Genomic DNA, 23,044 nt, shown 5'->3' with positions numbered 1-23,044 from the left:
TGGCCCCATGCAGCCAGGACTATTTCAGCCTCATGTAGCTGGGTGTCTAGTTGCTTAATCGGTAAGCATTCTGGCAAGCCTAATTTATATCCCTGTTTTAAACCATGTTTCCCTCTGAAAATTATAATTTTTTTTCTGATGTCTTTAAGGAAATTAGTTATGTAGGTTTTTTTTAATGGCTGTCTGCCTTAAATCACCTGATACTGAATGATTGTGTAAATGGGATTAATGTCTTTTCGGGAGTCCAGTGGTATTTGGTTGGAGCATGTGCAAAACCATTAATTAATAACTATTATAATAGTAGAATTTGGTGATCCAACACTGTGTACTGTCAGCTCTTTTAGGACACTAATTCAATGTTTGTAGTGCTTTTTTGCTCAGTTATATGAAAATGATGACTGTGGAAGTGTGATGTACATATATCACTCTATCTTATTCAGAATCCTGGTGGGTATCTTCAGATGACAGAGACTACTGTTTTATTTTTTTTAACACCCTCATCTAACTTGGAAGGACAATTGACCCTACTCAGTATTAGTGTGGTTGAAAAGAAAAAAAAAAGGATAACAATGTTTGATTTGAGTCCCTTCTACTGTGAAGGGCATCTATTTTTGTTTTTCAGATAAAATCACTTTGATTTGAACCAAGCTATTTGCCTTTGTGAGGGAAGAACAATATCTTGAGAAAACAAAACTTTTTTGCTTGGGCTTTGGCTGATGCTAGAAGTGTTTTGAGAATTGTGTGCCTTGGTTTTGGAGTAATGTTCATTCTGGCCGGTGAAGACTGTTGGGGGAAATACTAGGTTTGTTGCTAATGGAAATTATCATTGCCTTTATCAGGGAGAGCAGGGTGTCATCTGTCCTTAAGGAAGCATTGGTTTAACCTCGTGGCAAAAACCTGGATTTGGCAGTCTGAATGCTTTTTGCCATTTCAGAATTTCCATTACTGGTTAAGATTTCTGAAGACGATGTAATGAGACATCTCTCAATATCTTAATTGGGTGTTTCAGATCACCTAGATTATTCTCAATTTAAGTTCAGCCTTTTTTTTTTTTTTAAGAGCATGCATATAGCACTGGTTTATCCTGATGATTGATCCCCCTCTTACCATAGGTGAATGAGATATTCATACATATATTTTTAGATCTGTCAGTTGCCTGTGTTGATGCTGATCATGAGATATTGCCTTGCCAATAGATTCTAGTGGGAGTAGAAGGTGGTGCTATCAATGACTTGTATTCTATTCTTTGAGAGCTACCAAAGGGTGGTGATAAGGTGATGGCAACCTAGATAAGGATATTAAATTTAGAGTAATCAACTAATCGAATAGTCGATGCAATTTGCATCAACTATTCGATTAGTTAATAAGGGCACCTCCGCCTTTGAAATATAGCAAGAGCCCTTCCAGCTCTTGCTACATTTCAAAAGCGGAAGCACCGCTGGGCCAGTGGGAGACTCAAGCAATCCCCAGCTGGTCCCATGCTCTTTCTACATTTCAAAGGCAGAAGTGCTGGCAGTTCCCCATTGCGCCCCTGCCCTCCCTACTCATGGCGACGGTGCTAGAGAGAACCGGCTTTTCAGCTGACTCCCCCCGGCACCGGCTCCTGCTCCCTCCTTGCTGCCTCTCTCTGATAGAGGTAGCAAGGTGGGGGCGGGGAGCGACTTGTCGAGTCGACTATCTGATAAGCATATGCTTTTCGGACAGTCGACTAGTTGCTTACATCCCGAGTCCTAGAGGCAGAAAACCAAAGATAATATATGCAGCGGCTGGTTGATGTTCAGTCATTTCAAGAACAAGCCTAGAAGAATACATGTTGTTTTGGATATGTTACATTCTAGTGACCTTTTATTTGAACAGCTCTAATGCTTTTCTGTCACACATGTATCTGCAATGGAGACCTAGATTCTATCTATAATCTGTCCAAGTTATAAGCATTTGAAAAATTGTAGTTTGTGCATGCTCTTTATTTTATTTTATGCTTTTATTTTACCAGTTAAAATCTACAAAGATTCCACCCTCATTGAACATTCTCTGATTTCTCACAATTCCTAGTGATAACCACACTGTACTTGCACCACTGCTATAGAGTGACTTAGCATACTTCATGGCTATGTCTACACTGGCATGATTTTCCAAAAATGCTTTTAACGGAAAAGTTTTCCGTTAAAAGCATTTTCGGAAAAGCACGTCTAGAATGGCAGGATTCTTTTCCGCAAAAGCACTTTTTGCGGAAAAGCGTCTGTGGCCAATCTAGACATGGTTTTCCGCAAAAAAGCCCTGATAGCCATTTTCGCGATCGGGGCTTTTTTGCGGAAAACACTACTGTGCAGTTTACACTGGCCCTTTTGCGCAAAAGTCTTTCGGAAAAAGACTTTTGCCAAAACGGGAGCAGCATAGTATTTCCGGAAAATCACTGACGATCTTACATGAGATCGTCAGTGCTTTTCCAGAAATTCAAGCGGCTAGTGTAGACAGCTGGCAAGTTTTTCTGCAAAATCAGATGATTTTGCGGAAAAACTTGCCAGTCTAGACAGAGCCCATATGTTCTTGACTCTTACTTGTGATCAGAATGTGACTTAATAGAAGAGTTCCAGACCAAGCTGGAAGAGTAAGCATCTCAAACAGTCATTAAGAGAAAGCAGAAAGCTGTCTCCCTGCTGTCCAGGGGTGGGAGGGAAGCCCGAGCTTCGTGGACTGAATCAAGGCAGGCCTCCAGCTGGATCAGGCCTTCAGGCACTGCCTGGCATGGGGAGGAAAGGCTCTGCACTGGGATCTGTAGTGCAGAGAAGCTCTGTCCTCTGTGCTTGCTTGCATGCTCCACCCCGTTGCTCCCATTAGCTAGGAATCCTGGCCCATAGAGTAACAGGGGGTGATGTCTGCCAGTGCAGGGCAACAGAGAGAGCAGAGCTTCCCCTGCTCCCTCTTGCACCTCATTCCTTCCCAGATCCCACAGCTCCTGCACCTTTCCTCCCACCCAGACCCTGCACAACCAGCCCACTCCTGCACTCTATCTCCTGCTCAGACTCCAGTCCTGAAGCCCACCACCCAGACCCTGTACCTGCACCCCCAGCTCACTTCCCAGAAGCCCTCTCCCATATTTTTGGCCCCACCCCGGAGTCTATGAGGGTCCCTCAAAATCTAGAAGCCCTGGTTCCCCAGAAGGGTTAATCTGGCCCTAGAAGGAAGCCCTGGACCGTGTTGTCCCCCACCCCTAACCTCCAAGGGGCTGAAGTGCAAGGGGATGCCTGGTGCCCTGAGTTGCATGAATGAGGGAAGTGTTTCTCTTTTTTCTGTTTATTAGTTGAGGCCCACATCTGTGAGGATTTTTGCTTCTGACTTGCGTGTGTCACACAACTCAAAAAAGGTTCCTCACCCCTGGTCTAAAGGTTCTAAGTTCTCTGATGACTAAAATGTATTATGACACACAGTGGGATTTCTGTGTTTCTGGTTAGTTTTTATTTTTAAAAATTAGGAAATTAAAGATACCTACAAAAAGTAAGTTGAACAAACAAAAATAATATTGAATAGTCAAGTCCCAAAAAGTTAGGATATGCTGGAATTAATTTTGCCTGTACAACCTTAAATTTAGCTGCATTATGCATATTCTTTATGATGATCTTTAATTACATGATCACTCTGGGATCTGATTTGCAGAAGTGCTGATCGCTAACTGCTGCAACTGAACTCAGTGTGAGCTGTGCTTTAAACATGCAAAGTATTGTATTATGCTAAGTACTCTGAAATACCCTCCTTTGATTTGAGGCGAAAGGCTATTAAATTAATGAATGGGGGAAAAGTGATAATACTATTGTTTATATAAAAAAGAAATGGCTTTTTATACAGAGGAATCAGCTTATTGAGTGTGCCCACAAAATCATTCACTAACATATTACGGAGAATGAAGAGGTGTGTGAAATTGGTGCTTTCAGAGGAACAAACTAGATTTAGACCAGGATCTGGTATAGTAGATGAGTATTTGTGCCAAGACATGTATCAGAAGTACATAGAACAGCCATACCATCTAGAACAACTACTCAGACTTCATACCAGCTTTTGAGAGCATTTGGAAGAAAGGGCTTCGGCAAGTTTTGAGAATGTTTGACGTGCCAAGAAATTGATCAAGCTGATAGAGAATATCTATGGCAACTCAGTGGGTGCAGTGAGAATAGGCAAGAAGCTGATGGAGTGGTTCAGGGTGACCTAAGGAGTGAGACAAGTATTCACACTATTGCTAGCTTTGTTCAAGTTAGTACTGGAAGGAGTAATGGCTCTAGCACTCAGAGATGAAAAGGGAAGAGTCATATTATGTGGGAAGACAGCAACTAACTCTAGATTTACAAATGATACTGGCCTGATAGAACTGAAAAAGGAGCATTTACAGAGAATAAGTGACAAGATAGTCCAAAAAAGCAGAAAATTCAGACTGAAGAACAGCATGGAGAAGACAAAATGTATGGTAATTGGAAGTCAAGAGGAAGAGGTCAAAATTAACGTTGGAGACAAAGAACTAGAACAAGTAGAAATAATTGTTGTACCTTGGAATGCTAGAATTGAAGAATAAGGATTGTGAACGTGACCTAAAAAAAAAGAATTAGGCTAGAAGCTCCAGCATTCAGAAAACTATGTAAGATCTGGAATGCTAAAGACAGTTTGATTAAAATGAAAATTAGAAGGAAGTCAAGTGTCAATTCCGCATTTTACAAAAGCTCTATTCAGTGTTGTTGGAACTAGTAACAACAAACATCAGATATATGGTTACCATCATCATTATCATCCTCTCTATAAAAATTGTTCCAGAACTCTTGATTCTGCTATAGTTAAAGTAGAGTCACTTAATATTTTAAAAAATTCAATAAGTGTTCTAACATTTTCATTCTAACTTTGATTGTTTTGAAATTTGCTGCATTTCATGGGATATAAGAGGTAGGGTTAATGGTCTAGATTTTGAGTAATGTAAACAAGGGGTTGCTTCCTGAGAATAGGCTCCCTAAGTTGATCTTGTGTTTACAAAATTATGTAATTTGTGTACAGTTGTGGCTCATATTGTTGTTTTAATAATCTCCAATCTGATATCAAATGCTCAAGACTGGTTTCAGTGAGTTCATCGCATCCACTGCCCTTTTGAGGAAGCAATATTAAGATACTGAGGGTTAAACTTGTAACTGCAGAGTGATTCAAGCTAAACTGGCATGCCACAGTGAGTGAAATGCACATGTGCATCAAGACTAGGCTCTGTTGTAAGTCAGAGGCTTTGCAGGCAGTCCAATGTCAGAGTAACAAATGCCTCAAGGTGACATACAGTGCCCACTGAACCTGAGCAACACCCAAGCATTCTGCATTCGTATCTTTCCCTTGGTAGAAAACGTATGTTATTCATGTTCCATGCTCTCTACTTAAAATTTCTGCTTTAACAGCTGATATTTCAAAGTGTTCTAAAAACCACATGTAGATTCTGATATTACTTTAGAAATATTGTCAAGAAAATTAGCGTTAATTAAATAGAGGGAAGATGAGACTCTAGGAAGCAGTTAGGATAATGTAATCATGACTTATGCTCCTCAACCACTTCCTGAACAGTAGGACTCAGTATGATTAAAGGAAAGTGAGGTGTTGAGTGAGCCTCCCAAAAAAGAGCTGCGTTAAACACTTTCAAATTCTTACAACTTTTTGATGTTGGCTAAGGGAAAATCCTTAAAGCCACCTTCATTTAGTTTATAGCATGGTCTGTCCCTGAGGCCATCTGTTGAATGGGACAAAAGACCAGTTTAGAAATATGTCAGATATAATTGCACTACAAATAATTTATAACCTCTGATTACAGACAGTAAAACAGCTGTGAGAGCAGTTACTAGTTCTGAAACTTTTGTGTGTGAGACACACTGATCAGTGTACTCCTTTGGTGGTTTAAGGCAATGGTTCTTAAAGTGTGGCCCATGGACCATTAGTGCTCTGCGTCCATCCTGTAGGTAGGCTGAGTGCTTGGGGTTCGACCCACCACACCTGCAGTGGGGAGACCATGCTGGCATACCAGCCCTATATTCACGCCCCCCTCCTCACCTGCCCAGTGAGCCAGATTCCCCTTGCAAGGAAAGGAAGCGGCTTTGTGTGCTGCTTCTGCCCCTCCTTTCCCAGCTGGAGCAAAGCAGCCCAGGAAACCACTTGCCTGGAGGCTTTCCCCATTGCTACTGATGACTGGAGCAGCAGGGGCAGTTTCTGTAAGCATGACTGTAAGCATGGGACCAGGTAAGCACCCACCATCCCCTTCATGCCCATCCCTCTCTTACACACCCCTCCCACTGAGACCGTGCACCCCTATCCCGCCTTCACCCATTTTATCATCATGGATGGTTGGCTGGTGGTCCATGGAAAGGTCTGTATTGAGTGAGTTGGGCCGCGGGCCCAAAAGTTTGAGAACCACTGGTTTAAGAGTGCAAGTGCTATCTGAAGAACAGTGAGGTTGAATCTTCTACTTCAATGATTTGTGTGCTATGCACATTTGGCCCACAGGTGCTAAAACTTCAGGGATGCGATGGGGATGAAATGAGTGAAGCAGTTCACACATCGCAGAGTTATCATTCCAGAGCATATTCATCTTTATGGTGTATTCTCATTCAGCTGAGAATAGCTTATTGAGATGAATGGGTTATTTGCACCTCTTTGAGACTTCTATACTACAGATGAATGCACAGAGATAAGACCTCTTGGGACCTATGTTACAGGTTTTTCATAACTTATACAGCATTTTTTTCTGAAAAGGAGATACCCAGGATCAAATCTCTGGCCAAAAATGTATTCCTTCCTGGAAAACTATTACTATTTGTCAGATTCTCCAACAAATTATTCAAATGGCTATATAAGTAAGCTACTATTCATCTGGGACCCTTCTTCGTTTCCTTTTGTCTAGGATAACCAAAAGATGCAATTAATTTCTGGACAACTTACCCTCACAGATTTTCATGGTTCATTAAGTAGTGGGCTCTCATCATGAATATCAGGTGGAAGATAACTGATTGAAATAGTACTGACCCAAATCATAATAGGCACCCATCAGGTTTGTGGAGCTTATGTGACCCGCCACCATGTCAAAGCAAATGGTTCTCATAAGGGTAGTATAGTAGTAATTGGCTGGAACTTAGAGCCAATGGAAGTGCCCTTAGGATGTTCACAATGCTTCTGAGTCCAACTCTGTGTTAATACAAAGTGACAACTATAGATTCCTCATTTATATAAAGAAGAGAACAGAGTCTCTATTTTTGGTCAAAATCAGAAAGAATTCTTCACTGCATGAAGGCAATAAGCAGACAGTCCTTACTGGTCCGATTCATTGTATAACACTGAGTGAATTTGGCCTTTTGTACCTAAGGAAAGCTAATTATTTAAGATGGCAAGAAAACTCATGTGACAATCTCTGGGTGAATGTAAAAAGACTTAGCTTTTTCAAATGGGAATGCCAGGTGACATGTAACGTTGATGCATTCTCCTTTGAGTGTCAGAACTCTGAGGCCTGATTCTTATTTACACAGGTCTGGCAGTTGTAAATGGGCCTTCCTGTAATTGAAAATTGGTCCCTTTATGCCTGGCCCTTCCAAGGTCGCTGTAAAGATCAGAATGACAAGTCTTCATAGTGCTCATAGCTCCAAACTAGCCAACAGGTCATGTTTACCATATAGTAGAGAGATTTTTCTGTTTACATGGAAATTGCCATCATTTAAGGTGTTGCAGTTCAGGGTGACTTCATTTGTGTTTCCCTTTAGTGATTCAACAAAGGCATCCACTCTTAGGCTTCCAGTAACCCAACTCCATTGCCTTTTCTGATTGGAGACTCGTATGTCTGACTGGGGCCTTTCCAAGCTGTGCAGTTGCCTGCCTTCCCTGTGTTTGCGGTACAGATAGGTTATCCAAGGACATCTATTAGTACCATAGCACTTCCTGTGCAAACCTACTTTATTCTTAAGGTAAAAAGTGTCACTGAGAAAACAAATTAAAAACTATACCTAACTATACCTCAGCCCAACATGGGCTCCATTAGTAGCAGTTGTTTGGGGTTTCTTTTGTGGTAACAAGTTCATCCCAGCCTAGCACACTTATAACATGTTTAGTCCATCCTTTATATTGTTCATGGGTAACTCCAGGAGCAGGTAACTACAGTAAAACTCCAATAGTCTGGCATCCAATTGTACGGCACTCCTGATAGTTCGGCATCAAAATGGCAAGAGCCTATTGAGTGAGCTTTGGCAAAAAATGGTCATAAAGCAACAGCAGCAGCAGCTGAACCGAGCGAAAAGGGTTAAAAAAACTAACACATCACAGTATGTACAATAAAAGGGTTAAGAACACTTTATATACAGTATATACTGTATACAGTATATATATAAAACCATCTTATGGTACCTCCTGATAGTCCGGCACCACTGAGGTCCCAAAGGTTCCGGATTATTGGAAGTCTACTGTAGTAGATTATGGGATTTCTTCCTCAGGATAAAGCTTCAAAAGAGTGGATTCAAAATGGATCATTTGTATTCCCCTTAGTTCCCAAGTACCTCTTAGGAAATCGAGTTTACATATACTGTCCCAAAAAGTCCTTTGAAGTTCCTAAAATATACATTGCTCAAGATTTTAGAAAAGTTATATACAATCTTCCAATAATACATAAACAGTTGCATTTCAATATAATTGTCCTCAAAGAATCAAACCCAATTCAATAAGTTTTAGCTAAATTCAGTAAAGTTCATTTGGGATAGTACAGGATATTGCCAGTCACACAAGAGCTTTCTAATACAAGGGCCAATCCTGTACTCTGACCCAGGGATATTTTCCTTGTTGAAACAGACACCATGAAAGGCTAACATGTTTGTATTCTGGCTACTCATTACTGCTGGCAGACAGACTTCTGCTGGCAAGATCTGTCTCTAGTATTCTTCATGGCTATGTCTACACTACAAGGTTTTTGCACAAAAACATCCGTTTTTGCACAAAAACCAGTGGAGTGTCCACATCTCAAACGCGTTTTTGTGCCCAAAACCCCCCAAACAAGCAGTAAATCAACAGGACAGAGGGCTTTTGCCAGTAGAGTTATTCCTCTCCCCACAAGGCATAACTTCTTTTTTGCGCTACAGCTCTTGCGCAAAAAGGCATGTGTGGATGCTCCGCAGGGGTTTCTTGTGCAAAAAGACCCTATTAGAAAAAGCACAGGTGCTCTGATGGCCATTCTGTTAGGGTGTGTCTAGACTACATGGCTCCGTCGACGGAGCCAGGTAGATGAGGCAGGACGACAAAGGGAAATGAAGCGGTGATTTAAATAATCACTGCTTCATTTAAATAAAAATGGCCACCGCTCTGTGCCGATCAAGCTGTTTGTCGGCACAGCATGGCAGTCTAGAAGGGGATCTGCTGACCCCAGAACCCTTTGTCGGCAGATCCTGTAAGCCTCGTTTCACGAGGCATAAAGGATCTGCCGACAAAGGGTTCTGGGGTTGGCAGATCCCCTTCTAGGCTTCCCCGCCGTACCGACAAACAGCTTGATCGGCACGGCACAGCGGCCATTTTTATTTAAATAAAGTGGCAATTATTTAAATCACCGCTTCATTTCCCTTTGTCGAGTAAACTAATCTACATGGCTCTGTTGACAGAGCCATGTAGTCTAGACGTACCCTTAATGGCCATCAGAGCTTTCTTGCACAAGAGCATCAATGCAATGTGCAGCTTTTGTAATGCTCTTTTGAGGTATGGACGTGCTTTTGCACAAGAAGTTTTTGCGGAAAATCTCTTCTGCTAAAAGCTTCTTATGCAAAAACCCTGCAGTTCAGACAAAGCCCCAATGTTTAAAAATTTCTTTGCTGGTTTAAACACCAGTTTCTAGAAATTGTCTAAAATTTAATCTGGGTGACTTCCTAAGGATTTGGACCTGATCTGTTTCCAGGTTCATATCACAACATTAAGGGCTGCCAACTAGGGTCATATATGAAACAGACTTTAGGGGCTGCAGCCCAGGGACCAAAGATGCAGCCACTACATACTGTGTTCCTGTGTGGCTCTGCTTGGCCAGGGGAAGCTCCGAGCACTGCCATTCCTCCTCTCTTCCCCCTGGCTGGAACTGCATTGCTCTCTGTCCCTGCACTTGCTGGGATGCTTTTCCTCTGCTGCTCCCATTGGCCAGGAATTGTGGGTAGCACCTGATGTTCAGGGTGGCACAGAGCCACCTGTTCATACACACGCACCCCGCCAAATGGGAACTGCATCAGGTAAGTGCACCAATTCCTTCCTCTATTTCCTGCCTTTGCAAACCCTGCACCCTAACTTTCTCACAGATCCTGCACCCACACTTGCAGCCTGTTCCCTGGCAGCCCCTTCCTGCATACTACAACCCTCATTTTTGGCTCCACACCAGAGCCTAGGGGGCACTACTATATTGGCCATGCTGCCAAGGTCTTACAATGGCAAGGGAATGTAGTCTATGATAAACACAATATAAGATTTTCCTCAGGAAATTACCAGACTTGTATCAGACAGCCTATAATGAGCTGGAACTTGAAGTTAGTTGGTCTACACCCCTATGAAATCAACCTTTTTGAATCGTATGAGATAAGGACACCTTGTTTCAGTGAGAGTAATCTTTCTCAAGTGTATGACTGCTGCTAAGAGGATGTAGGCGCTTTTTTTGCTTTTCTGTCTCAAAGTCGTTTTTCCACCTTATCAAGAAAAAGTTGTACTCTTCATGGATTTAGATTTCCTATACAAATCATCTCTTTTTTCCCCACATAAGTTATCTCTGTCCTATGGTTATGCCCCAAACAAAAGCACAGAGAAATACATTTTCAGAATCTGGATGTCGTTTTCTGTAGTACAGGCAGTCCCCGGGTTACGTACAAGATAGGGACTATAGGTTTGTTCTTAAGTTGAATTTGTATGTAAGTCGGAACTGGTACATATTGTAGGGGAAACTCTAGCCAAACATTTCTCCAGAGCTCAGTTTTATTCTCCCACACCTCACTTCCCTCAGTCCTTTATTCTCAAGCTGAGGTGTCTGCTGAGAAAAGCTGCTCCGCGTCTCCCTGGTCTGCTGGAGGGGGCGGGGGGGGGGGGGCGCTAGCTTCGCGTCTCCCTGGTCTGCTGGGGGGGAAGCAGCTAGTGCGGGGTTGCCTCACCCCGTTTGTAAGTAGGATCCGATGTAAGTCGGATCCATGTAACCCGGGGACTGCCTGTACCTTTTGATTTAGGCAGATACTATATAAGAGACTAGCTGGACTTACTGAGCGTTGCTCGGGAAACCGGAGAAACAAAATTTAGAAAATGTAGGAAAGGAGGGGATCCTGAGCCGGGGACCCCCAGAGCCACACACCCTGGGGACTGATGGCTCCTGCCCCATATCTGATCCTCTGAGAGCAGCAGGACCCTCCTCCCCCGAGGATCGAGCAGCCAGCCCCCAGGAGAACAGTACACAGTTATGTAGCCAGGAGCAAGGGGACTTCTGTTTGCAAGGTTGGCTCAGAGATCCACCTGCCCTGCCTTGACAAGCAAAAGCTCAGAGCTCACATCTAACCCTGATGGCTGGAGTCAGACACATAAGAGCCCCACTCACAGTACGCTTCACAGCAGTGTAGCGCATCGAGGGTTTAACCCGGCCCCTCCGCCCTGCACTGTAGCAGGCACACAGATTCGGTCTACTCGGATAAGCCCAGCGAGATGAGCAGAAAGGCTTGCTGGCTTTGATTTTGTTTTCTGGAGGGGGGAAGGGTGGCAGGTGTGGAGCAGCCCCAGGTGGAGGGGAGGTTACACGCGGGGGGGACGGGGGGGTGCCCGAGCTATTGTGCACGTGGGGGTGGGAGCACTGCATACCAGCGGGGCAGGAGGGGGAAGAGGGTCAGTTATGTAACCTCGCGGGCGGGAGGGGGTGAGTCCCAGGAGGCTACTTGTGGGAGCGGCGCCCCAGCTTGTGCCCGGGGCTGCAGGTACCGCGGGGGGCAAGGCGGTACCCCGATTGAGTCCAAAAGTACCTTAACCTTTCATCCAGGAGAAGGTTTTATCCCATGCAAAGATGGGTTGCGGTGGCTCTTACAGGGTATGTATAGACTACATGGCTCTGTTGACGGAGCCATGTAGATGAGTTTACTAGACATAGGAAAATGAAGAGGCTGTTTAAATAATCGCCGCTTCATTTACATCAAAATGGTTTCCGCGCTGTTCCGATCAGCTGTTTGGTGGCACAGCGGGGCAGTCTGGACGCTCCGTAGTTGACAAGGGAAGCCTTTGTCGACTGCTCCGTTATGCCTCGTGAAATGCAGTTTACCGGAGTGGTTGACAAAGGCTTCCTGTCGATGGAGCCATGTAGTCTAGACATACCCATAGTGTCCAAATTATTAGCTCACAAAGTTACAAATATTTTCCTTTATATATTAGATAGGGTGGTATTTGGACAGATGCAGTGGAAGAAAATCAGATTCTCTGTCCATTTGGGGCACAGGCTGTCAGTTAGGGAGATGGCAGGTGGGGAGGAGTGGGGCGCTGTCTGTGGGGTACAGGGTGACATTTAAGGAGGTGGCGGGGGAAGGTTGGGGAGGAATGGGGCGCTGTCTATGTGGGGCACAGGCTGGCAGTTAGGGAGGTGACGGCAATGGGGGGGGGCTGGCAGCATGCGAAAGAACCGACCCCGCTCTTCCTTCTCTCTCTCCCCCCTTTGTGTCTGGCCCAGTGCCAGTTTTAACCATCAGCGCCCTTTTCCATGCTGGTGTCCCTGCTCTCCCCAGGTCAACCTTCCCGCCAGTTTGTACGCCGGCTGAAGCGCGCTTGTGCTGTGAAGGTGGTCCTCCGCGCGCTGCCTCTGTGCAAGCGCCACAGGCCCAGAACAGCAGTGGCCTGGGAGTGCATTGCTGTGGCAGAGCTAGTGTGGGGGAAGGAAAGGGGGGCCCCTGTCACACTCTCCCACAGTACCTTAAACCTTCTCCTGGAGGAAAGGTTATCCCATGCAAAGTTTGGTTGCGGTAGCTGTTATAATGTCCAAGTTATTAGAGCACAAACATACAAACATTCTCCTTTATATATTAGATTAGAGGAATTCTGTTCTTATCAGAAATCTTTTTTCTCAGAATATGTATATGAGCACTCCTTTTCTAGTTTGTTGCTCTTTTTAAATTATTTTTATTTATATTTTATTGCTATTTATCTATTGCTTAGCATTGTAAACTTATTTTGGGAATTGTAGTGTTTGGAGGATTCCTTGTCAGCAGAACTGCCTCCATCTTATTTAAGAAGATCTGGAATTATAGCTCTGTCTTGAGAAGAAGATAATGAAAATAACTGTGGAAACATAACATGAGTAATATAGTGTGTGGTTGATGAGTTGGTAATTCTGGTAGACTCTCAAATACTTTCTTGGACTAATAGGAAATGACCATGTAAGGATATTGCTATGATAAAACACTGGAGGTACTTTCTGGTACTATCCAAATATTCTTGATGTGATTGCATATAAGGTGTTGAATTCTTTGGAAAATTTGGCAGTGCTAAAGACACAAATTATGCTCTTGCATAACTCCAGTAAAGTCAATGGAATTATGTCAACAGAGATTTTAACCAAATTAGATTAAATCCTACCAGCTGGAGTTGCACTTTTACAGCTTTTCAACTCTTTTTTTAAAAGTAATTTTAATTGGCAATATTTCAGCAAGGTTCATAAAAATTTTTTTACTATTGCTTCCTCTGGTTAAGATATGATTAATTTATTATGCAGTCTTCTGTTACAAAGCTGTGAAGAAAAATAGAATAAAATTTGTTCAGTACGTTAATTCTTGAAATTTTTTGCAGTTAAGTTGCATATTTCACCCTAAATGCTTTTCTTAACCCTTTAATACCATTGTTGGTCCTCTGAACATGTCTCAATTTTTTCCAGAGATGCATATGTATACAGGATATATATCTAAATACATAGGGCCGATTCTCTCTTGAAAGTATGGTGTGGATAATAAATCAAGTTTGAAAGATTGAGGCATTTAAAGTTATTTATTATTTCTTTGGTTACAGTCACCTAAGAAAACATGTACAGGTTTTTTTTTCTTATTTTGACAACCTGTTTTAGGGGGCCAGAACTATTGTATTATGCATTCCAAGAGATATAGAGCAGGAACATGAGTAGTTTTATTCTTTGTGTAGGAAGAAAATGTAAGTGTGCAAATTAGGCTTAATGGATCTTTATAAATGTTCAGAATCCTTTAAATTAATCCCCTTTCAGAGTTAACCAGAATAATGTTCTGTATGAATGAATTTTCCTTAAAACTGAAAAACATTCCTTTTGTGATGAGTAAGATATGAGGGGAATTTCCAGATGTGACACTTATGCAAAATGCATTCGTGCAAACAGCAGTTATACAATTCATCCAGGTGTCAAAGGTTAAAGAAATACCGTGAAGCTTTGAGCCTGAAATTCGAGCCACATTTTCATGGTAGAATATCTTCTAGGTGTAAATACTAAAGCTTCTACTAAAGTATAAAATTATTGAACAAATTGGTAATGATGGGGGGTGGAAGAGGGATACAAGACTCATAACATCAAAATCCAATTGTAATTTTACTCTGCTCAAATGCTAATTTAAGAATATTTGAAACAAAAACAAAATATAACATTTTGCTTTCCACATAATTAGAACTATCATTTATTTACTCTTGGGAACACTCCTGTATTGGCAGGCTGATGGAATAGAAGACGTGATTGCTCTTTTCCACCTCCAATTTCTATGACGTTCTAAATGTAAGAAGAAAAGAACATTTTCTGAAAGAATAACTCCTAACTTTCAAATTTTTAAAATTGAAATTTAACATCTTTTATCTTTTAACATCTTTTTATTTAACATCTGGTATTACAGAAACCTGGTGGGATGGGACGCACGATTGGAATGTTGGTATGGAAGGGTACGGCTTGCTCGGGAAGGACAGACAGGGAAAAAAGGGAGGAGGGGTTGCCTTGTATTTTAAAAATGTACACACTTGGACTGAAGTGGAGATGAACGTAGGAGATAGCTGTGTAGAGAGTCTCTGGGTTAAGCTAAAAGGGGTAAAAAATGAGGGTGATGTCATGCTAGGAGTCTATTACAGGCCACCTAGCCAGGAGGAAGAGGTGGATGAGGCCTTTTTTAAACAATTAACAAAACTATCCAAAGCCCAAGATTTGGTGGTGATGGGGGACTTCAACTATCCAGACATATGTTGGGAAACTAACACAGCGGGGCACAGGCTATCCAATAAGTTTCTGGACTGCATTGGAGACAACTTTCTGTTTCAGAAGGTTGAAAAAGCTACCAGAGGAGAAGCTGTTCTGGATTTGATTTTAACAAATAGGGAGGAACTAGTTGAGAACTTGAAAGTGGAAGACAGTATGAGGGACAGTGATCATGAAATAATAGAGTTCATGATCTTAAGGAAAGGTAGAAGGGAGACCAGCACAATTGAGGTAATGGATTTTAGGAAGGCAGATTTTGATAAGCTCAGAGAACTTGTAGGTAAGGTCCCATGGGAAGCAAGACTGAAGGAGAGTTGGAAGTATTTCAAAGGGACGTTGTTAAGGGCCCAAAAGCAAACAATTCCGCTGTGTAGGAAAGATAGAAAATACGGCAAAAGACCAGCTTGGCTTAACAAGGAGATCTTGCATGATCTCAAAATAAAAAAGGAGTCCTATAAAAAATGGAAACTAGGACAAATAACAAAGGATGAATATAGGCAAGCAACATGGGAATGCAGGGGCAAGATTAGAAAGGCAAAGGCACAAAATGAGATCAAACTAGCTACAGGCATAAAGGGAAACAAGCAGACCTTTTATAAATACATTAGAAGCAAGAGGAAGACCAAGGACAGGGTAGGCCCACTGCTTAGTGAGGAGGGAGAAGCAGTAACAAGAAACTTGGAAATGGCGGAGATGCTCAATGACTTCTTTGTTTCGGTCTTCACCGAGAAGTCTGGAGGTGTGCCTAACGTAGTGAATACAAGCAGAGAGAGGGTAAGTTTAGAAGCTAGGATACACAAAAACAAGTTAAAAATCACTTAGGAAAGTTAGATGTCAGCAAGTCACCAGGTCCTGATGAAATGCATCCCAGGATACTCAAGGAGCTGATAGAGGAGGTATCTGAGCCTTTAGCTATGATCTTTGAAAAATCATGGAAGACAGGGGAGATTCCAGAAGACTGGAAAAGGGCAAATATTGTGCCCATCTATAAAAAGGGGAATAAGAACAACCCAGGAAACTACAGACCGGTCAGTTTAACATCTGTCCCAGGGAAGATAATGGAGCAGGTAATTAAAGAAATCATATGCAAACACTTGGAAGGTAATAAAGTGATAGGGAATAGCCAGCATGGGTTTGTGAAGAACAAGTCATGCCAAACTAATCTGATAGCTTTCTTTGATAGGATAACAAGCCTTGTGGATAAGGGAGAAGCGGTGGATGTCATATACCTAGACTTTAGTAAGGCATTTGATACGGTCTCGCATGATATTCTTATTGATAAACTAGGCAAATATAACTTAGATAGGGCCACGATAAGGTGGGTGCATAATTGGCTGGATAACCGTAGTCAGAGAGTTGTTGTTAATGGTGCTAAATCCTGCTGGAAAGGGTTAACAAGTGGAGTTCCGCAAGGGTCTGTTTTGGGACCCGTACTGTTCAATATCTTCATCAATGATGTAGATATTGGGATAGAGAGTACGCTTATTAAGTTTGCAGATGATAGCAAACTGGGTGGGGTTGCAACTTCTTTGGAGGATAGGGACATAATTCAAAATGACCTTAGCAAGTTAGAGAAATGGTCAGAGGTAAACAGGATGAAGTTTAATAAAGAGAAATGCAAAGTGCTCCACTTAAGAAGGAACAATCAGTTCCATACATACAAGATGGGAAGCGACTGTCTAGGAAGGAGCATGGCGGAAAGGGATCTAGGGGTCATAGTGGACCACAAGTTGAATATGAGTCAACAGTGTGATGCTGCTGCAAAAAAAGCAAATATGATTCTAGGTTGTATCAACAGGTGCATTGTAAGCAAAACTCGTGAAGTCATTCTGCTGCTCTACTCTGCACTAGTTAGGCCTCAGCTGGAGTACTGTGTCCAGTTCTGGGCATCACATTTCAAGAAAGATGTGGAGAAATTGGAAAGGGTACAGAGAAGAGCGACAAGAATGATTAAAGGTCTAGAGAACATGACCTATGAAGCCAGGCTTCATGAACTGGGCTTGTTTAGTTTGGAAAAAAGAAGATTAAGGGGGGACATGATAGCGGTTTTCAAATATCTAAAAGGGTGTCACAAGGAGGAAGGAGAAAATTTGTTCCTCTTCGTTTCTGAGGACAGGACAAGGAGTAATGGGCTTAAAGTGCAGCAAGGGAGGTTTAGATTGGACATTAGGAAAAAATTCCTAACTGTCAGGGTGGTCCAATATTGGAATAAATTGCCAAGGGAGGTGGTGGAATCTCCCTCTCTGGAGATATTTAAGAACAGGTTAGATAGACATCTGTCAGGGATAGTGTAGACGGAGCTTGGTCCTGCCTTGAGGGCGGGAGGCTGGACTCGATGACCTCTCGAGGTCCCTTCCAGTCCTATGATTCTATGATCTTAATCTTTCTGCAATGAAAAGCCAGATTAGAAGTTGTTGTTTAAAGTATTGAATTCTGCCTTCATTAAATAATAGGGGGGAAAGGAAAATACATAAAAGGTAGATACGGTAAATAAAATATTTTGCTTTATATTGGTTTTCTGTGGAGAATAACCAGCTTTGGAGCTTCACAGAGCTGATCAGAAGATGAGCTCTTTGAAGCTCAAGTCTTGTACCTACCACCAACAAAGCTGGTCCAATAAAAGATATTCCTTCACCCATCTTATCTCTAAAATAGATCTCACATTGGTCCCCATGCCTGATGAAGATTTGTAAATACCTATTATGATTTGGTATTTAAGAAGACTTATATGAACATGTAGCAGCTTTTTTTTGATCAACATAAATCTAGAGAGCCTTATTTGCATGTTAATATTTTGTAATGTTTATTTTATGTATCAAGTTAAATAAATGGCCTCAAGTAAAAAAAAATGCTAATAGTGTTGAAAACAGATGTTTGAACATCCACTCTTGTCTCAAAGTAATTAAACAAAATATGTAGAATGCTAATAGCGGGAGGTAAATTAGTTCTGCCTCTGTAGGTTAGGGAGAATTATGGTTCATATGATTTGTTCTTTTTTCTTAAATAAAAATAAGTTGACTTTCACCAAATGAGTCATTTTATGCTTGTCTTTCTGAGCAGTTCTAATGATGGTAGAGTGGAGGTAGAGTTTTAAAATGTCACACAACACTAATATTCAGATTCTGTTTACCGAATTATAAATACAGTTATACTATAGCAATATCTTTATGTATAAATGGAGAATATTTTCACCCAACTCTAGGTAGTGTAATGAACTATTCCTTGTAGAGAAACAGGGTTCAGGCTGTAGTATTTAAATTGGGTATATTTGTACAGGAAAAGAAAGTGTGGTGATTTTGGACCTGTGTCAACTGACTAATAGTCATTCTGCAGGACTAAAATAGATGCATAGATTTTTGGGCTGGAGCTAGAGAACAGGGTCAGAAAACTTCCCCGTTTCTGGTGTTTAGAGCACAGGCTCTAGCCCAAAGTGCTATTTTTAGCATAGACGCTAAAGTCTAGTTTTCCAAGGGAGTGTTTAGCTGCATGGTTGAATAGCTGTGGCTGGTAGGTGCATACACTGCTTTTTCCGCATTTGGGTGCTCCAACCCCAGAGCACTCATGGAATCAGTATGGGTATGTCTACACTACAGATGGGTTTTTTCAGAAAACAGCCATTTTTCCGAAAAAAAATCTCAGGTCCACACTGCAATCGCATTCTTTTGGAAAAAAAATTGAAAGAACAGATGGGTTTTTTTCTGACATTGGTAAACCTCTTCCTGTGAAGAACGACACCTTTTCTGATACAGCTCTTTTGGAAAAAGGCGTCTGTGGACGGAGAGAAGTGAGTTCTTTCGATAGAAGAGGAAAAAGCACAGATGCCTAGGTGGCCACTCTGTCCATAGTAATCACAGCTTATATGCGAGAGAGCATCCATTCAGTGTGGACACTATTTGTTGAAAAAGCAGATCGCTTTTTTGATGCATTTTGTCAGTATGGATGCTCACTTTCAGAAGAAGTTTTTTCAGAAGATCTCTTCTGGAAAAGTATCTTCCGAAAGAAGCCTGTGGTCTAGACATAGCCGGCTACGTCTACACTGGCCCCTTCTTCGGAAGGGGCATGCTAATTTTGAATTTGGGAATAGGGAAATCCACGGGGGATTTAAATATCCCCCGCGGGATTTAAATAAACATGGCCGCCGCTTTTTTCCGGCTTGGGGAAAAGCCGGAAAAAAGCGTCTAGACTGGCGCAATCCTCCGGAATAAAGCCCTTTGCCAGAGGATCTCTGATTCCTACTTCAAAGTAGGTTTTCCGGTTTTTCCCCAAGCCAGAAAAAAAGCGGCGGCCGTGTTTATTTAAATCCCGCGGGGGATATTTAAATCCCCCGCGGATTTCCCTATTCCCAAGTTCAAAATTAGCATGCCCCTTCCAAAGAAGGGGCGAGTGTACACGTAGCCAGCCTGTCTGTGATTTTTAGATGTACAAGTCCAAGCTAGTTGGCTCAGGCTCTGAGACTTGCTTTGTATACATACCCTCAGGATTAGGATTAGAACGCTAAAGTGTTGTTTTTTGAGCCACCCTAGAATTTGAAACCCCAGAGTTTAAGTTCTTGAATTCATTGTGTCATCACCTCTTTCTAACATATGTGGGAAAAGGAAGAGATTATCTCATTTTCTTTTGGTTGTGTGGTTACCAACTGTTTCCCTTTCACACAGTTTTCCTCATATCTTCCAAAAAATTTATTGGTAAATGAAAATATTTGATAGAAGATACGGTCTGTTCCCTCCTCTATAATAATACCTGCGGGTATAGGTCCCATTCAGGTTCTGCCTCAGTGAGGCTCCATGACAGTGGTTTGTTTTTGCCATTGTTTCATTGTAGTTTTCCATGACACTGATGACTAACTGAATATTTGAAAGGAAGGCCAAACTTTGGTATTTATAATTCAGTTTTATAATGGAGCATAACAGTGTGTGTGGGACACTGGATAACAATCTATGTTTACACAGAGTGCAAACTATGTGAAGATAATTCACAATAGGTTTAATATATTTCTTACACATTTGGGGCACGTGAGACCTCTCCCTAGTGAAATGGGACAGGGCACAATAAAGAAAACACACAAAAAATACTGATTGAAATATTGTCCTTTACCCTTTTGGAGCTGGTGAAGATTTAAAATAATCTTTGCACTCTGGTTCCATTTTTTCTACGAAGAGACTCATTGCTTGTTCACCCGCCTTGCAAGGATTAAGCAGTATCCCTGCAATGCCCTTTTCCCCGTAACCCTGGCTTTTTGTTTCCCTGACAGACTGATTGCTAGTGAGCACAGCTCTGTTTAACTCTTGTCTCTATGGTAACAGAAGCAGTAAAGAGAGAGTGAGAGCTGTACTTGCTAGTGGTAGAACAGTCAGAATGCAGATGGGTTGAAGAGAATGTAGAGAGCTACTGATTAATCCCTATGAAGATGAAAACCCAGGACTGGATCTACCCTGATGGGAAATGTTTTCTTCTCTCCCACTGATTCGCTCAGGAAAGACTTGACTCCATCTTTGTTTTAGGAACAGAAGCTGGCAGAAATTTGTTGCCAAGCACCTGTGCTTAGGCTTTGAGTACGCTGAAAAATGTTTCAACTCACTCACTGTTGTCCACACTATTTGTTGAGTTGTGTTTAAGTACAAAAAACAAACAAACCTGTTCATGCCCCTATTGAAAATTCATTACCGTATTTTCCGGCATATAAGACGACTTTTTATACTAAAAAACATCCCCCAAAAATCGGGGGTCGTCTTATACGCCGGGTATAAACATACTGTAGCTTCGGCTACATATAGAACGTCCCTGTGCTGATACTGTATGTACCGCGATGAGCCAATCACAGCAAGCGGTGTCATCTATTAATGCATACAAAGCCTGCTCGGATTGGCTGAGTCAGAGAGGCGGACTATTACAACCTTTGCCAATCCGAGCAGGCTTTGTATGCATTAATAGAATACACCGCTTGCAGGGATTGGCTCAGCGCGGTGCATACAGTATCAGCACAGGGACGTTCTGTATGTAGCCGAAGTTACAGTACTATATTAGGGCACATCCAGCGGGCTGGTGTTATTAAATGGTGTTGCCTCGGAAGGGGGGGTAGTCTTATACGGCGAGTATAGGCCAAAACCTATGTTTTAACTGGAAAATTAGGTGGTCGTCTTATATGCCCAGTCACCTTATACACCGGAAAATACGGTACATTACTCTTTCAAGGCAAGTCATCGACAGTTGGAAATAGAAGCAAATGTGCTTTCTGCTAGTTTCTTATTAGTTTGTTAGATACCACAGTTGGAAACTGTGGTATCTATGCAGGGTTTTGGGGGAGATTCCTTCTTTGTGTGTGTGTTCACTGTAGTTATTGCATAGTTATGAATGTTTAAATATATTGCCATATTAAAATTCAAGATTAACTTTCTTTAGTACCCACATGAAACATGGGAGATACAAGAAGTAAAGGAGAAAGAGTGAAGAAACTTAAATTTAGAAAGTTTTGAAAGTTGTCAATATATGCACACATTGCTTTATCAACCTTTGTTGTCCTATGAAATTTAGATAAAAAGGGACAAAGACAAATGCTAAAACTTCCTAATTTAATTTCCTTACAAAAAGCTTTTGAAAAAGTAGTTATAAATGTATGCATAGTATAGTGTTGCTTTTTCAGAATCCTAAATGTCCCTCTAAAATAGGGCACAAATCCTAAAGTCATGATTCAGTCAAAATTTACGTTAGTTTGTGAGAACTTGCCTGAATAAAGACTGTCTAAAATACGATTTTCTTTTATTTACCAGTGTGTCTGGTAATGTAAGTGGGTTAATAACGGTATATATATGTCTTTCAAAATATGAACCTGTCATGCAGTCTTTTCTTCACACAAATAAGAGAGGATATACATAGAGAAAACAGTTGTATTTTAGTCAATGGCATACTCATGTAATTAAAGATCTCTTGCATCAATAGGATTTGCTGGGTGGGGTGACAATTGACAACTTTTTGAAAGCAATATCATGTATTATGTCATATTCCCAATTTGGTTAGTAATAGAGTCCTGAAATTTGTTTAGTCTTTCAAGAAGAGTCATCTTTACATAGTACACCAATTTATCTTCTGTACTTCGCTTTGCTAGTGAATGGAAAGCAATTTGCAGAGGACAGTAAGAGGTTTTTGAAAGATGATCAATTTAAGATGAAGTGATTTTTGCTGCGTATTATTGTTAAGATACTTCTTGCCAATATGTCTTCATCTCAGTTTAAATGATGGTAGTGGGGTGGGGGTGAGGTGATTTCTACAGTATATGCTTCATTCTATAAATGGGGCCTTTTATAGAAGTGGTAATGCCTGGTGAGTTCTTGAAAAAATTGTTGGCAGCTGTTGAGCTCATCTACAATGTGCATTTTTTGAAGAGAAGCCAGGGAATTTTTAATCAAGAAAGATTACTGAACAGTTTACTGTATGCTGGATATTTAAAAATAGACATACTTTTTATTAGTAAGCTCTGTTTGGTTTAAGCATGAAGTGTGACATTTTTTCACTGGAAAAATCAAAAAACAATGTGTCTTAAAACAATATTAAGTTGTTATGAATGAGATGTAAAAGTAATTCTAAAAAAAATCTTTGAATACAGTAGATGTGAATGCAATACAGAGATGTCAGTGTGAGGACAGGTTGAACCTCTAGTTCAGCACACTCTGGTTCAGCAGTATCCATGGTCTGGCATGATTTTCGTTAGCTGGATATCCATGTGTCATATGTGTGGCCAAGTTTCCGCGATCCCATATATTTTAATTACAGACATCAGTCCTGGCTCACAGTGTTCTGTGGTTATTTTGCTCTAATTTACCCCTAAATGTTTTCTAAGGA

General features: G+C 41.5%; 1 protein-coding gene and 1 long non-coding RNA gene across 8 annotated transcripts in view; one reads left to right on the top strand and one right to left on the bottom strand.

The window, feature by feature from the left end:
• Positions 1-23,044, top strand: part of AUH (AU RNA binding methylglutaconyl-CoA hydratase) — a 229,250-nt gene that overhangs the window by 108,118 nt on the left and 98,088 nt on the right. The gene's annotated exons all lie outside the window — the stretch shown is intronic.
• LOC142829863 (uncharacterized) overlaps positions 1-23,044 on the bottom strand; it is a 32,185-nt gene that overhangs the window by 2,242 nt on the left and 6,899 nt on the right. The window lies entirely within an intron of this gene.

Source organism: Pelodiscus sinensis, chromosome 6 (assembly GCF_049634645.1).
Source record: "Pelodiscus sinensis isolate JC-2024 chromosome 6, ASM4963464v1, whole genome shotgun sequence".
NCBI lineage: Eukaryota > Metazoa > Chordata > Testudines > Trionychidae > Pelodiscus > Pelodiscus sinensis.
This window is presented reverse-complemented; position numbering and strand designations above follow the sequence as displayed.